Source organism: Erithacus rubecula, assembly GCF_903797595.1.
Source record: "Erithacus rubecula genome assembly, chromosome: 16".
NCBI classification, from domain to species: domain Eukaryota; kingdom Metazoa; phylum Chordata; class Aves; order Passeriformes; family Muscicapidae; genus Erithacus; species Erithacus rubecula.
This window is the reverse complement of record NC_136668.1, coordinates 4,281,157-4,296,538: the sequence shown is the minus strand read 5'-3', so window position 1 is coordinate 4,296,538 and position 15,382 is coordinate 4,281,157. Positions and strand designations below refer to the sequence as shown.

General features: G+C 36.3%; 1 long non-coding RNA gene across 1 annotated transcript in view; it reads right to left on the bottom strand.

Moving 5' to 3' along the window:
- Positions 1-231: 231 nt before the first annotated feature.
- LOC306808912 overlaps positions 232-15,382 on the bottom strand; it is a 46,600-nt gene continuing 31,449 nt past the window's right edge. Inside the window, exon 2 of the long non-coding RNA XR_013776121.1 lies at positions 232-497. This is a non-coding gene — a long non-coding RNA (uncharacterized lncRNA). The remainder of the gene's footprint in view (positions 498-15,382) is intronic.

Sequence of the window (15,382 nt, the reverse complement as noted above, 5' to 3'; positions counted from 1 at the left end):
ACTCTCAGAATATAAAATCCCAAACAGCTCACCCACATCCTAGGGAATGTTGCTGCAAGGCCAAGATGAAGGGAGCAAAGGTGTGAGTGTGAGTGACACCCCTGATTACCCATCCCAACCCCGGGTGGCAAACTTCACTCTGTTCCTGATAGAGGACACAATCTGAGCGCTTTGTGTGGATCATTGTGCACCAATATTTGTGCAATTAATTATACCAAGACAAGCCAAGGGTTCAAATCTATAAATATTTACTTCTCACCTCGTTGACTTTCTATTTATTCCTTTGGTGCTGCCATGGCAGAGGTTTTAATGCTCCTTTTCACTGCCTTTGCCTGAGCAGCTTTACTCATCATGCTGTACTAAGGTTGAAAGAGCATTACAGTGTAACTCACAGAAGGCTTCTAAGGGCAATAAATGCCTTTTCATTGACTTGAATAGCCTGTGTATAACAAGTGCATTCCTCTCTCCCAGCTAGAGCCCTGAACAGATGATAATTCCTGAAATAAAAAAGGAGATAGAACAATTTTTTCTTAAATGGTTTGGGGTAGATTTTAAAGACATTGGGATTGTCCTGCAGCTTTAAAATATTCCTTGTTCACGGACAAAACAAAAGTCTCACTTCTCCTGAAGTGTTTGTGAAACATCCAAGACTACATAGTGCAAATTCAAGGTAGTTGTTAGCAGGTAATATAAGGAGAAATTATTGTCAGCAAACCATCATTTACTCCAAACACAAAGATTAACTGTTCTACTCTGACATTTGACAAAAATTGTTTAAATTGTCAGTGAAACAGATTAAAACATGAAACTTCAACACGTAATGAAAGTCCATCTAAACATGCTGGTGTTTTGGGCATATCCCTTCCATGAGCAATAGGATAAATCTTAGTAACTTTGGTACTAATAAGCTATTGAATGTCAAGAAGGGATGAAAAGGCAGCAATTTCTACTTGAACTATTGCACAGCTAATTGTTGCTGCATGGTGTGTGGGGAATATCTTTACCAGAAATGAAATATAGACATAAAAGTCAGAGGGTGAAAAAGAATATTTTTTTTTGTCTGATTATGCATAATCTCATAAGTCTTATATTAAACTCTTCTTCCTAAGATAATATTTAAAATATGAAACTGGCACTACTACTGAGAAATGGTGGAGGAGAGAAAAAATCAACAAAGAAATAAAAGCAAAGAAACAACACTGACTTTGGAGCAAATATTCCTGTAATGGTTATACAAATGTAGGGCATTATTTTTGCACATGATGAATTCTGCCATCTTTTTCCACTAATGCACTTATTGTAGTTACAAGGTACAAATCTTGTTGAAAGTGCACCAATTCTTTTAGAGAGTAGCAAGCCATGCCAATAACAACATCTGCTTAATAGAAAGGTCTAAGCTGAAGTTTGAGTATTTATTGCATGGAAAAAGCATCATTGTGAAATTGTTTCCAGCTTTTAACTGGCAGTTTTTTCTTTCCAGTGTTGAACTCCTTTTATTTTGCTATTTTAAAGGGCTCCAAATGGTCGCTGCTTTATTATGACTCACAAGAGAAAAGTGCATGTTTGAATTATGAAGCTCAGCCATTCTCTGGGGAACTGTGTATGTATTACAAGAGTGGGTTTTCCACTGATTGATTGAAAACTATTGTTTCTGAGCTGCTGATTGCAGGATATGTCAATTTACAGATCCGCTAAAAGGTTTGTCACAAAATTATACATTGCATTTAAAATAAGCCCACAGTAAGTACTTTAATAAATTAGCATCAATATAGTATTGCAGAGCAGTTCTATTGACAATAAAAATCACATTTTGGAAACTTTAAGGAAAAAAGTCTAGTGATTGTGTCAAGCTAAAAGAAAAAAAAATCCATTTCTTTATCAAATGAGGAATGGAATTATTTCAGTGTTTCTAAAGTCTGATCTTGACCTGTAACACTGAAGCCCTTTATACTAAAAAGTAGAGTTTCAATACAGAAAGCAAAACCAACCACCATATGTGTATTTCTTCCCTCAGAGATGGCAGTTTACATTATATATCAACATTCATGTAACCTTACTCTGATCCTTATAAATCTCTATAATCTGGAAAAAGAAAAATATGATACCCTATTTTATTTTATTTTATTTTACTACATAAATGTAGTAGGAAAAATTGACTAATATATTATCTAACTTCAAATGTAGTTTTTAATTTAGATTTTAGACAGAAGTACAAATAAGGTACAGTAGAAATAACCTTTGAATTTTATCAAAAGCATAATGTACTAGCACTACAACTTCCCATGTGGTAAGTTTACAAAAAATCTTTTAGAATCTCTGATTTTCAATATTTTATAAGTTTGAATGATCTCAGCCTTACTAGGATGTAGTTTTGGACTGGTGCTTTTAGCAAATATTCTGCACACTGTATTCACCTTGCCAGACATGCAGGAGGTTGGCAGCAGATAAAAACTCAAAAACTAAAATGCCGTGTGACCATTTTTCACATTTTGTTAAAATGTTCTGATGCAGCATTGTTAGCAAAGAGAACAGCGACATAATTCTCTCGGTGCTTTAGCTCATGGACTTTAAATGATTCTCTTGTTCAGCTTAGATAATACAAACTGGAAGAGGTCAGTTGGAGAAAATAAGAAAAGATTTGTAGGCCTAACAGAGAATAGGAGATGACATTCTCCCACTTCAAGAAAAGAACTGAAGGTTTGAACCATCCTTTGACTCATATATTTATCAATTTAATTTCATAAAAAGAGGGCAAAAGGATGGAGAATGTATAATTCAGGGAGCTGGTGATGGGTCAAAGCTGCTCTTCATCTGCAGAAGTTACTTTTTAATAAAGAGAGTAATGCAGTTTCTTGTAGACTTTATAGAAAACACATAATATGTGAAAATAAAGTGTAAAAAGAGAGTGAAAATTCATCTGAAATGCCAGGAAAACTTGAAGAACTCAGTTTAAGTTGCATTGTACATTAAAAAAAGAAATAGAAAAGTGTATGGAATGCCAAGGATGCAAAGAAATCTTTGCACGAAAGCTATCAAATAAGAGATGGCATTTTATGACTAATTAACTTCTCTGACTAAAGCTGTTATATCAAAGTGCAAAGAAACACACTGCTAGAAATATCCTACAACAAAAATCCCCAAGTTCAGCCACTGTTGGTGCAGACTGTGAGTATGTGGCAGTGCTCCCCCAGGGCTCACTGGATGTGGCTCAGGTTTGTGCACTCCTGATGCTGAAATGCTGATGTCACCTATACCAAAAATGAGGAGACCAGGCCAATTGCAGGTGTTATTCTTTCACCACAACACTACCTCTGTAAGAAAACACCTGATTCCATTAAATAGCCCTTTATGAAATAGGGGCTTCATCATGTAAACAAAGCACACTTGTGCAGTTGTATAGAGTTTGGAATAATTACTCTCAAATTTCATATGTCCTTCACTTTTCAAAGATGGAGGGACACAGATGGAGGGACACTACAAGCCAAGAATGGAAACACCTAAAGTCACCAGAACATGGCATCACTAAGAAGTGCTCACCTAATTTAAGTTCTACACTGTACATTCTATTTGACTTGGCTGTACATACATGTGGGTAATTTTTTCCATTTTGGGGACATTATATATATATATATATATATATGTAGACAAATTTGTTTACATATAGAGTTGGAGGATGACTACTGTTCAAAGTGAACTATGTGTATGAAACAATCCCTTAATTTACTACAGTAATTTGAGGGTTGATTAAAAAAAATCAAAGTCCTGGTTATAAACAGCACAGCAGAGTGTCTGTCTTTGGTGTACTTGGTAAGCATTTTGTTTTTCTTGATTGCTATACTGGTACTGCTGCTGTTTCCAAGTTACAGAACACCATAGCTGGAAACTCATGAATTTGAAAACATTTATGGTTTCCTAAGCTTAGGCAGGGTTTTTGAATTTTGCATCCAACTGTTTTCAAGGATTATTCTGTATTATGTTTTCTGCATAACAAATTTTGCTAACATCCTTGCACTTCTCTGCTTTCTCTTGATCACATTATAAAATAACCACAGCAGTTTAAATACAACTGTGGGAATAAATACATGAGATTTCCAGCCACCATCTGAGATAAATATTTGCATAATGTTTAGTTAAATCTCTACTGAAAAGAATAATACCTCTTATCACTGTCCAGATGGAATCCTGAATTTATCAAAGCATATACACCTTTGCTGATATTAATTTACATATTTAGAAAATCTAAAGCCAGTTTCCATTCACTGAGGTTTTCTAGAAGTGAAAGGGCACTGCAATGATCCTTAAGAATCATCAGAGACAATTTCATCTCCAGGCAATGCTTAATACCTTGGTGTACTTCATTTTACCATCTAAAAGTGCAATATTAGAAAATTTAAATCTTTCTGGATGAAAATATGTTACAATTTTTTTAAAGAAAAACATATAATTAATTAAATGTCAAAAGAAATGGTTCTTTATGAAGTTGACAAAGACTGTTGGTTTCTTCTGGAAACTTATTTGCTAAATATCTGATTATCTACCTAGATGAGTTATAGTCCCTCAACACTCCCTACACATCCAGCAGTATAAGAGCATTAAACTCAGACCCTTATGAAGATCCAAAACAGAATAAGCAAAAGAAAATGTGACTAAATGTCAAATCCATTGTTTTTGCTACCCCCTGCAGCTTCTGGAGATAACCTGTTCTATTAATAATGACAACCAACAATGCAAGTGTGTCTGCTGGGACATATCCAAACTATTCCTTTAACTGCAGCAGCACATTCCAATTCCTGACAGAAAAAAATATCCTTAATGTTAAAGGAACTGAGGACAAAATTTTTATTTCATCCTCATAAGAGATTTCCTTGGTTAAATTACTCTGGTGGCAGTGGGTCTGTTGATTCTCTGCTATATCCAACAGTACCTGCCCACTTCTGTGAAAAGTCAGTCAGGAAGCCAGGCTACCATTGGATTATTTAGTACTTTCTATGGATAATATTTAGAGTAATATTAATAGAAAGAGCAGGTGCAAGCACAGTGAATAATTCAGTATTTATTTATGGCAACTAATGTTTTCAGAATAACTATTGTCTTTTTAGACTGGACATACCTCCAGAAGGGGAGGGCAAAGAGTTAAGAAAGGGACTAAATTTTCATCTAATTAAAGGCCTTCATAAATATTGCACAGAAAGGACCAGAATGGTGACTGGTTTGGTCTTAGCCTGTTTGTCCTATAAATATTTGGGTACTTAACTCTGTAAACCTTAATGTTCTTAAGAGTGGCACATGTATAGACTGCAACCATAATTCCAGCATCAATTACAATGGCAGGAATTGTTTCTTTTATTTTGTTCACATCCCACAGTGCCAAGGACATCACTGCACAGGACACAGAGAGATAAGATCCCAGCCACAAGCTACAGAAATAGGGGATGGCAGAAGCTTCCTTCTTTATGGTGGAATTCAAAGCCAATGAAACCTAAAGCTTAACTCCCCCCCGCCATCAATTTTGCCAGCAGGTAATTGAAAGGTGCAGCAGAATTTACAAAAGTACACTTTTGTACATTTCTATTTCTCATTTCACAGCTTCTTAAAATATTTTGATACAGAATTTTATTTTGGAGTAGGTGAAAGGCAAATTATTCTGTTTAAAACTCTGTATTTGAAAATTACACCCTACAGTACAGTTATACAGAATATCCTATCACCATGATTTAGTAACATGTCCCATTTATTTATCACTCGTAGAAACCAATCACACAAGATGCAGAGCACAAAAGACTGAGGCCCAGGATTCTTTTATAAAAAAGAGCAGCAAGACTGACCTTAGCAGGTAATGAGCCTTTCTCTGTACAGACTTCCAGAAGTTTGCATCCTATTCACTCACCTTGGCAGAACACTGAAACAATTTGACAGTTCAGTTTCACATGAACTTGGACATATTTTGACCTTGGACTATCCTAAATATTAAAAATAATGTAACAGACCCAAATTACAATAAAGCCTACTTACCTTTCGAGTTCAGTGTTGCAAATACTTATACTGTTATGTGGCTCTAAGTGAAAAAAACATCTAAAACTGTATCATTATTATAAAAGCTACAGATTGAGTATATGCAATCCAGAAATGCCTATATGTACATATAAGTGTGTATATGTAAGCATAAATACCTTACAGAAATGGATAACAACCACTCAATTGGCCAGTGCTGCTTTTGGAGCCTCATCTCAGTTTACTGCTGCAGGTGCAGTTGAGGCTCTTGCCTGGAGGTGCATTCTCCAGACATTCTCATCCATATGTAATTATTTACCCTCCTGACTGTTCTCTCAGCTGAGTGTGTCAGATGATAAGCCCAGCCACATTCACTCTTGTTAGAAGCCCTGTTTCATGGCTCTGGCTTAGGGAGGCACTCTGCCAAGAGCTGGGCTGATCCCCCTGCCCTGGTGACCCTCCCTGTCCCAGGAGCTCACAGCAGAACCCAGTGCTTTTGGAGAGGAGCCATCAATCCCTGCTGCCACTGCAGGGTGTGTTCAGCTCAGGCAGGACTGCAGGGGAAAGGAGAACCCACTGCAGCAAGGGCTGAGCAGTCCTGAGACCCCTGTGCTGGCCCTGTCCCCACCAGGCACAGACTGGGCTCTGTGAGACGAGGCAGCACAGCCACCAGAAACAGCCTAACTGGGGCACAAGAGCTTTCTGTGAGCAGGGGAGGCTGGAATTCTGGCACATATCCCAGTGCCCTGGGACTCCTGACACTCCTGCAGTGGTGCCAAGGTCAGGGCTCTTTGCAGTCCATGTGCACAGGGCACTTCCACCTGCCTTAATAAGAGAATTCCTGCTCAGTCAAAGCTGGATGCAGAACTTACTTCCAGGTCATGAGGAAATCATGTACAACTATTTTTTTTTTTTTTTAATTTATTTACTCAAGTCAATAGATTTTTCCAGTGATTTAAAAGCAGACACAAAATATATGAGGCTGAAGGAAATGGATTTAAACTAGGTATGATCTGAGACTTGAATTTTTTTCCAAAAGAAAGTGTGGGTTTTGGAAAACGTAAAGCTCAAGAGGAGAAAGAAAGCCAAAGTCCTGCTTCTTCAAAAACTATGAAATTAGTTGAAATTACCTCTTTCTGAACAAAGAGGGGATCTAAGATCCTTTAGAAGCAGGGAGGTCTCTCCAATAAATCACAGGTGCAGGGTACCCTGGGCAGCACAGTACATTTACCCTCACAGATCCACGTGCTGAGCCTGGAGCTGGCACTGCAGCTGTGAGCCTGCAGTGCCCTGCCCAGGTCTGGATTTGTCATTAGAGTCCTTTGCAGAGCTATGATTTGTACAAGGATGTCTTGGCTGGCCCAGGGGACAAGATGAATACAGTGACATTTTGTCCAAGCTGTGACTGTGCTCAAGGAGCTGGGCTGGTGCTTCCACCCCTGCTCATGACCCCTTCCATGACTAAGCCTGGCTGTGTTCCCTGATTTCTCTACATCCACAGCACAGTTAAAGTGCAGTCTGGATAATGTGCATGCCTCCAAACAGTTTCAGTTTTACTGATGGTTATTTGTAAAACCAATGTGTGGAGCCTTTCTGCTGCAGACACTAGCTGATCCTTGTGACATCTGATTTCATATGACTGGAATCAATCATTTCTGTGCCCTTATCACGTATCATTTTCTTTCCTGCCTTCCCCCACTGAACTTAAACCCTGACCTCTTTTCAAACAGCTGCAACATTTTCATTTGTTGCTATGAGGAATCTCAGAGCTATTGCAACTGTTTGAAGATAGCAGAATTGCTCATTACCTCTCTTCATGTTCGACATTAAAATGTATTTTTGGACACTCAACAACTTATTGTTTAAATTAATCATGGACAGATATACTGACATCCATTTTTCCCTTTGTTCACTAAGCTGAACTTGCTTTGATTTATGTGCTAATGGAAACAAACTATATAATCCACAATGAATAATTTTGCTCTGCTTGAGATGTGCAAGCAATAATAAAAAAGTAAACACAAGTTATCAGAATTCCTTGTAAATGCTACAACTGCTTTCTTTGTAATGACAACAGATATTTATCTGCTGCCTACTTTTCATTTATATGCAACATAATGAAGCAAGTGAAACTGTGTTTCCTTTTGAAAACAAAGGTTTCCAGGATTAACAATTCATACCAAACCATGGATGATCATTTTCACTGTGTGTATCAGCCCTGTATATCAGCAGGTTTAATAAACTTCATTTAAAATTCTTATCTGCCCATCACTTACACTTGCATGATGCAGATTTTGTAGTAGGAGGATTTTCAGAGTCATGTTTATCCATATATGACTCAAACCTAATCTGTATCTAATTTTATACCTAGAGTGAGGTAGAAAAGGGCTTTTCTAGGGTAAGAATATACACCAGAGTTTTTACATTGCACTAGAAACAATAAAACAAAGCAATGAGAAGTCAGAGCCTGTTACAATTATACAACTTCCTCACTTCAGGGTGAGAGTACAAAGGAGATACTGGCTGCACCCAACACAATCTTACCAATAATTCCCATTTCAGCAAAGGCCCACACTGCAGAACTCTTCACAAATACTAACAAACAGCAAGTATAAAGAACCTTAACTTGCTTCTTTAATGGTAACAGATATGGCTGAGAGAGATGTTAACCCCCTTAACATCATATCAGCATTTGTTCCAGGGGGCACCAGGATATCCAAATTCATTAGGCATTGAAGGCTGTTGAAGAACATGCTGTGTCCTGGAATTCAAACATGATTTAAACAAGTGCATCAGGCCCTTCTGTCCCTGGCCTTACTTTACAGTACAACAAAGGCAAATCACTGCAGGCAAATAGGAAGAGGCAAGTGAGGATAACAATTTTTTGAATTATCACTGTTATATTTTTCACAGTTCACTGATTTTCACCCAAAGATCTGGTTTTTTAAACAGCACTGGCCAGAGAGCCTGGACATTGTCCCAAACTGAGCCCTTCAAGCACAGAGACCAGCCTGGAGACTTTGTTTCCCCAGATCACACCTCATCTACTGTCTTCCCATCTTTTCAACCCCCACAAGCAGGACTTGGACACTGCTCCCAGAAATACCTGCTCACGTTGCTCTTTCAAGAAAGAAACTAATTTTTGCCACACATATTTGCTGTCCAATTCACTCTCTAAAAACTATTCAAATTCAAAGTGCACATGACCGTGGACAGTGAAAAAATGCTAATGTTTGTCCAAAGAATTCCTCTTCCTCCCTCTCTCTCATTTCCTCTTTTTCAATATAAAACCATTCTTCATATTTAAATGAACCAGATTATTACCTCAAATCAAACAAAAACACCCAACTCATAATTATAAATTAATGAGTCTAAAACAAGAGCTTGGAAAAGAAGCATTTAAGTGGTAGAAAAATATTCTTCAATAGTGAGATATGCTCTACTTATTCCAATCAAAATGCTTCATAAATCTGTTTAATATTCACAGGAAAGCAGACAGAAATAAAACCAAGTGTTTTGGTTTGAGCATGTATAAAAGGAAGAAAACATGATGCTGAGGAAAGGGGAATAAACAAAAAGTAATCTATGTCACCTAACAAAAACTGATTTATATTCCCAGTCTGAGAAAACGATCAGAAAGAAACCAAAATAAAATTGTTTGACCTATGTACTAGTCATAGCATATGCTTTAAAGAGAGGGAAAAAAAAATGAATGCAATGTATCCCTTATTACATTCCATTGCTTTTTATATGTCCAGAGAGAAGATGTATGAGATACATTTCTGAGGCTGAATTTTTCACAAACAGTTTGACAAATTAAACAATCACAGAAATATAAGATTTCCACGATCTCAGGTAGAATTCTCCATAAGTGATATATTGTTCTCATTAGAGTTTTAAAAACAGTTTTATGTACAAAAATAGATGCTTAAGAAGAGGAAAGAAAACAAAAATTGCTATATAGTGGGGTTTTTTTCCCCTCTGCCTATGAAGTGAAATAATAAACCTTTCCCAAATTTTCTAAAACTTTGAGTTCTGAGGGAACAACCTTCAGGAAGATATTCTTGCAGTTGGATTTTCTCCAACATGATCCAGAGTGATATGTGATATTCTTAGAGATTAGAATCAAGAATATTAGCTTCACATTAAACATTTTTGTTTTGCATATGATAATATTCTTCCAACTTCTTCCATTGGTCTGTATTTTAAAATGGAGCAAAAACCCCTGAAAAAATCTGTGTTAATTTCCATTCATTCAGTCTGTTTTTGGAGGGGATATGATTGTCTGTTCTGGAAAACCTGACCCATTTTCAGGTTGATTCTGCAATCTTTCATCATGTGTGAATAGTCATTGCTACCATCTTAGGTGGTGCAAGAAACTGGGAAAACAACTTCAAGGAAAGTGTGTTCCTAATTTCAGGAAATTTGAATGAAATAAATGAAAAATAATCTGCCCTTTAAATCCCCAGTGAGAACTGTTTGTATAAACAGTGTGGTTATTCCTTGTTACAGAAATATAATTCATGTCAATTGGACCTACATTTCCCAACATTAATCAGAATGCAGATCTTCAGTCATCTATTGTTCCAGTAAACTATGTGAAATTCTCTTTCAAACTCTTACAGATTAAAAAGTTTGATTGGAAGACAAGCACACACAACATTTCAATCACAAGACCCCCAAACCAAATTTGTTTGGTTTTGGTTTTTGTTTTTTTTTTAACTTTAGAAGAACTCTATATTTAGAGTTTCAGTTTTCTGTTTAAAATGTCACTGTGATAGAAAGGCCAAAAATGGCTAAACAGTGAAAAACATTGAAGTATCTTTCTATCCTAGCATTCATCAAGGAAAAAAAATTCAGGTATCACAAGATTAGAATAAAAGAATGTTTCATTGTCTCTTTGATGTAATTTTTAGAAAATAGGTTTTTTCTAATGGCCAAGCAAGACCTTTGAGTTAAAGAGAGAGAACAATACTGATACATTCCCAATAAATCAACAAGTTCAATATATTAGTACCCCAGTAACATGCAGTGAATAGTTGATTGATTTGTGTTTATTTTCCTGCTTAACCTAAGAAAACCATAAGCCCTCCAATCATCAGAGGTACTTAGAAAGTGAAACATTTTTCTTTCATTCACAAATGTGTGGGGCTTTTCATTAATATATAATACAAGGCTGCATTTAATTAAGTTTATTGCAATTTTACTTTTGATTGCATCTAATTGTATTCCAACACAAAATATCATTCTGAATGAATGAAAATTCAAAGTAGTTTAATCATGTCCAAATGAAATATTCAGATTTATGTTTGCCCTCCCCACTTTGCTTTCTTTTCTTTCTTTTCTTTTTTTTTTTTTTTTTTTTTTTTTAATAGAAAGCAATGTGCTATTACTTAGCTTATATTAGTCTTGGCAAAAATATTTTTCTTTGAAATTTGTATTGAGTTATATATCTAAGACATCTATAGATTTGTATGAACACTAGAATCCCAAACACATGTAAACTGTTGTGTCACTTCATACACAATAGTAATTGTACAAAGTAATTATAATCTGCAGGTGGTTGTTTTGATTTCAGACACTCTGTGAATCTTGAGTTTCCTCTAATTCAGTGGATTAATTTACAGCTGCCCATTTTACCTAACATTAACCTTTCCCTCTTTGTTCTCTAACAAACAGCAAAACTGTCCCCTGTGATTATAGAGAGATAATATTAACCAAGGAATCTTTCAAATTAAACCTCCTTACTACTGAAGGCAACTTAGAGGACAATAAAGTTTTGGGAAAATTATTATCATTTAATACTGGATGCATTCAGCCTTTCAGAAAGACTTGCCAAGCCATAAGATGATCAGCATGCCCAAGCTGGGGAGGGAAGGGGCAGCATTCACAAACTGTCCAAGTGATGGAAAAAGAGCCATAAGTTCTGGCCACTGAAACAGGAAAAACCCACAATGAAGCAAACAAGAAAAACCCAGAGAGAACTTTCTCTCAGGGGAGTGAAAAGAAATCATTAGAGAAAGGTCAGCATCATTACAGCATCATTAAGTTATTTTTAAGGCAGAGTGCAGCTTGTGCACTGTGCATGGCCCTGCCCCAAAATGCTGAAAGTTTTCAGAGCTCTGAAGCCCAAGACACAGATCCATAGCTATAAAAGGTAGAAAGGTCCATGAAAAGAGGCTCAGAAAAGACCAGAACACCCTGGCAGTGGGAGCTACAGCTGCTGTGGGGTGGTGCTGCCATGCACTGCTTCCCCCTCACCTTCCACCAGAGCAGCACTGCAGATAAAAACTGGAGATCTTGTCACTAAAACATTCATAACTGTATCAGATACTAAAATTAGTTTTCTACAATTTTTGTCCTCATTTGTTTCATTTTACTTCACAATTTTCCTTTAAAATTAGGTGTTTTGTCACCTGAATTAATGTTTTCAGGTAATGGATGTGAAGAGAAATTTAGAGGTCCCAGTTCTGACACAATCACTTTTCAGCAAACAACTTTATAAGCTATTTTTCAGGGAGTCTTTAATTCTGTGGCTTAGACCTGACCAAGTTTATTAATGACTGTAATTATGCAGATTATAGGTGCAATACCCAAACATATAAGCAGAAACATTTTATAGTTAAAGCCAAACACAAGTCTCCAATTCAAAATCCTCTTTTCCTGTACCATTAGAGCAATTCTCACTAAGTGCTGTAATCCATGATCAGATCCTGTGAGTAATATTGATAGACAGGCTCTTTGGCTGTTTAATGACACTTGCATAATTGGAGACACAGATTTAAGTGAAGAAGAAAGAATGATTGTCTCCAACTCACTATTTGCCTTGCACTTCCTAGGGCATGAGGTGGTCAGTTCTGCTTGGTTTTGGTACAATCTGCCCTGTTACACAGTTTACAGCACAGCTGCTCTTCTGGATCACCTGGCTCTGGTTTTAGCTTCACAGACTCTCACTCAGACTAAAGTGCCCTAACAATATTAATTTCTGTATTTTTAAATAACTTTATTCTGCATTTACTCCTAACACTCAAACATTTCAGTGTGATTGCTTTGTAAAGCTGCTCATACCTGTTACATGAGGAGTATTAGGACTATGAAAAACCCAATTTGTCAGTCTGCATCAACTTTTACACTCCAGACTGGTTCACCTCTTTTCCCCCTTCATTTTTCTCTAGTAAATCCTAATCAGAAAAATTAGAGAGAGAGAATCTAGAAAGAATATCAGAGTGATGGTGTGGCTCAAGGAGATACCTGCACTGAAGATATCTTCCACCCACTAAATCAGCACTAATTAATTCTTTCATCACTCCAAGATGATGAATATTCTCTTAAGGATTTGAGTGGCACTGTCAAGTAAGTAATGATAAAAGGGCAGCTATATTTAGAGTACCACAAATATATAGCTTCATATATGTAGCAGATCTAAGGCCCTGCATTTTACACAATATCAAATAATCAGTGTCATTCTTCTGCATATTTCAGGCAAATACCACACAGAAATTAACAGTGTAAAAATTTGAAACATGCCAAGGTTCCCGAAAATTTTACAGATAACAATTAATGATTCAGTTTTTTGAAATTACTCTTTCACATTTGTGGCTGATAGTGTTCATATTAGGTATTCACAGCAAAAATATAAAATAAAATAAAAATTTTAAAAATCACTTTATATCTAATATACCTAAAATGAAAAGCACTGGAGGACTGACTTGTATTTGGTGCTTTCAGGGGGAGAAGTGAGAGGGGCAGATACTCTGATACATGCAACAGCTGATTATCTGAAATGTAAAGGCTGAGTAATTGTGCTATAAAGGGATAAACCCAATAAAACACAACCCAAATCAACAACTTCAAGAAGGAAAATTCCCATTCTCTGAAAAGTATGAAAAGAACAAATGTACAATTCCTTGTATAAGGCGGATTTTCTGTTCTCTTTATATTTGAGATAATTTCTGTAATAGAATGATGTTTCCATGCATGTCACATAACCACCCCAGAGTTATTGCTCAAATGATCTCCTCAGAGATATTTGAATGTTGTCTACTTCTCCAGTCAATTGCAGTTCTGATGTTCCACACTGTTACCCCACTTGGATTCCATTAACACCTAATTTACAAGCATAAACCATGTAAATGGTTGGAGCAGATGCAGAAAAATAATTATAATTTGGGCTGAAGTCTTCATTTCCCAACCTAATTCAGTAACAATAAAATTATCTCTCCACAGAGTAGACAGGAAGACTTTAGGCACAAACCCAACTAAACAAATAGTTACAGCCCTGGGCATTTCATTTCTGGAAGCAGTCTGTGAATGGAAGAGCAATGTCCCAAATTATGAGACAAGCAATGCAGGACATTGTTCTCTAGATAAAGATTACAATGATAAAATAATTATGGAACAGGAAATTCTTAGTATCTCCAATTAAATTTCTACTCGTAGCTTTAAAATACACAGTACTTGGTTCCAAGTTAAGTTTCCTGGGTGCTGAAGAAATTTTCTACTAGATCCTACCTCAGTCTACAGATCAAGAAGCTCTTTTTCCTTTTGAGTTGATTTTGTGCAAGAATTTCAGATCACTTATAAAACTCAGCACAAAGCACAGAGAGTTTTGCTGGTGGCACCTGGTAAGGAAAGGACAGTATAACCTCCCAATGAGTTCAGCCCTGATCAATGGAATCACTCTCAAGTAATTTCCAGAGCAAACACTTGGGTGCTGGAACAAATGCTGTCTCATCTGTATTAACTTCCTCTTGGCAATAACTTTTTGATTAAACTTTTTTATCATATTTAAAAACGCTTGTATACTTGCACATTGATTTAATGTATTAATTCATGTGTGTGACTACACACAGCATTTTTACATACCATTTTCCAAAAAAATCCTGATAATCAGTACAAGGATACTTATTTGATGACAATAAAAATATACTGAGAATCAAAAAAATTTACTACAAATCATCCACAATCAATTAATGAAGTTTAAAACATAGGCAATGTCCTGCTTATGCTTATTGCATAGACAGAAAGGCTAAATTACTGTTTGCATTATTTGTGATACACTGTCTGTGTAATTTCAACAACAGTGACTTTTATCTATTTTCTAAATTGCAGGGAAAATTAAATATTCAATATTTGCTATTTCAGAAATATAATTGTTAACACAAAAGACCTTGTACTGCATTTCATACTGCTGAAGGTCTTGAGTCAGATACTTAAACCCCCTGCATTTTTCAGAAGACCCTTTTTGAATTTTAAAAATCTCTCAGGCTAGTTCAGGATAAGCAAAGTAAAACACTATAAGAATAAAACAGAAGAGAGGATCTGGGTAACATCCAAAAAAACCCACATTTGCACACTGAAATCTCAGATTCTGCACCTGCAAAATCTCTTG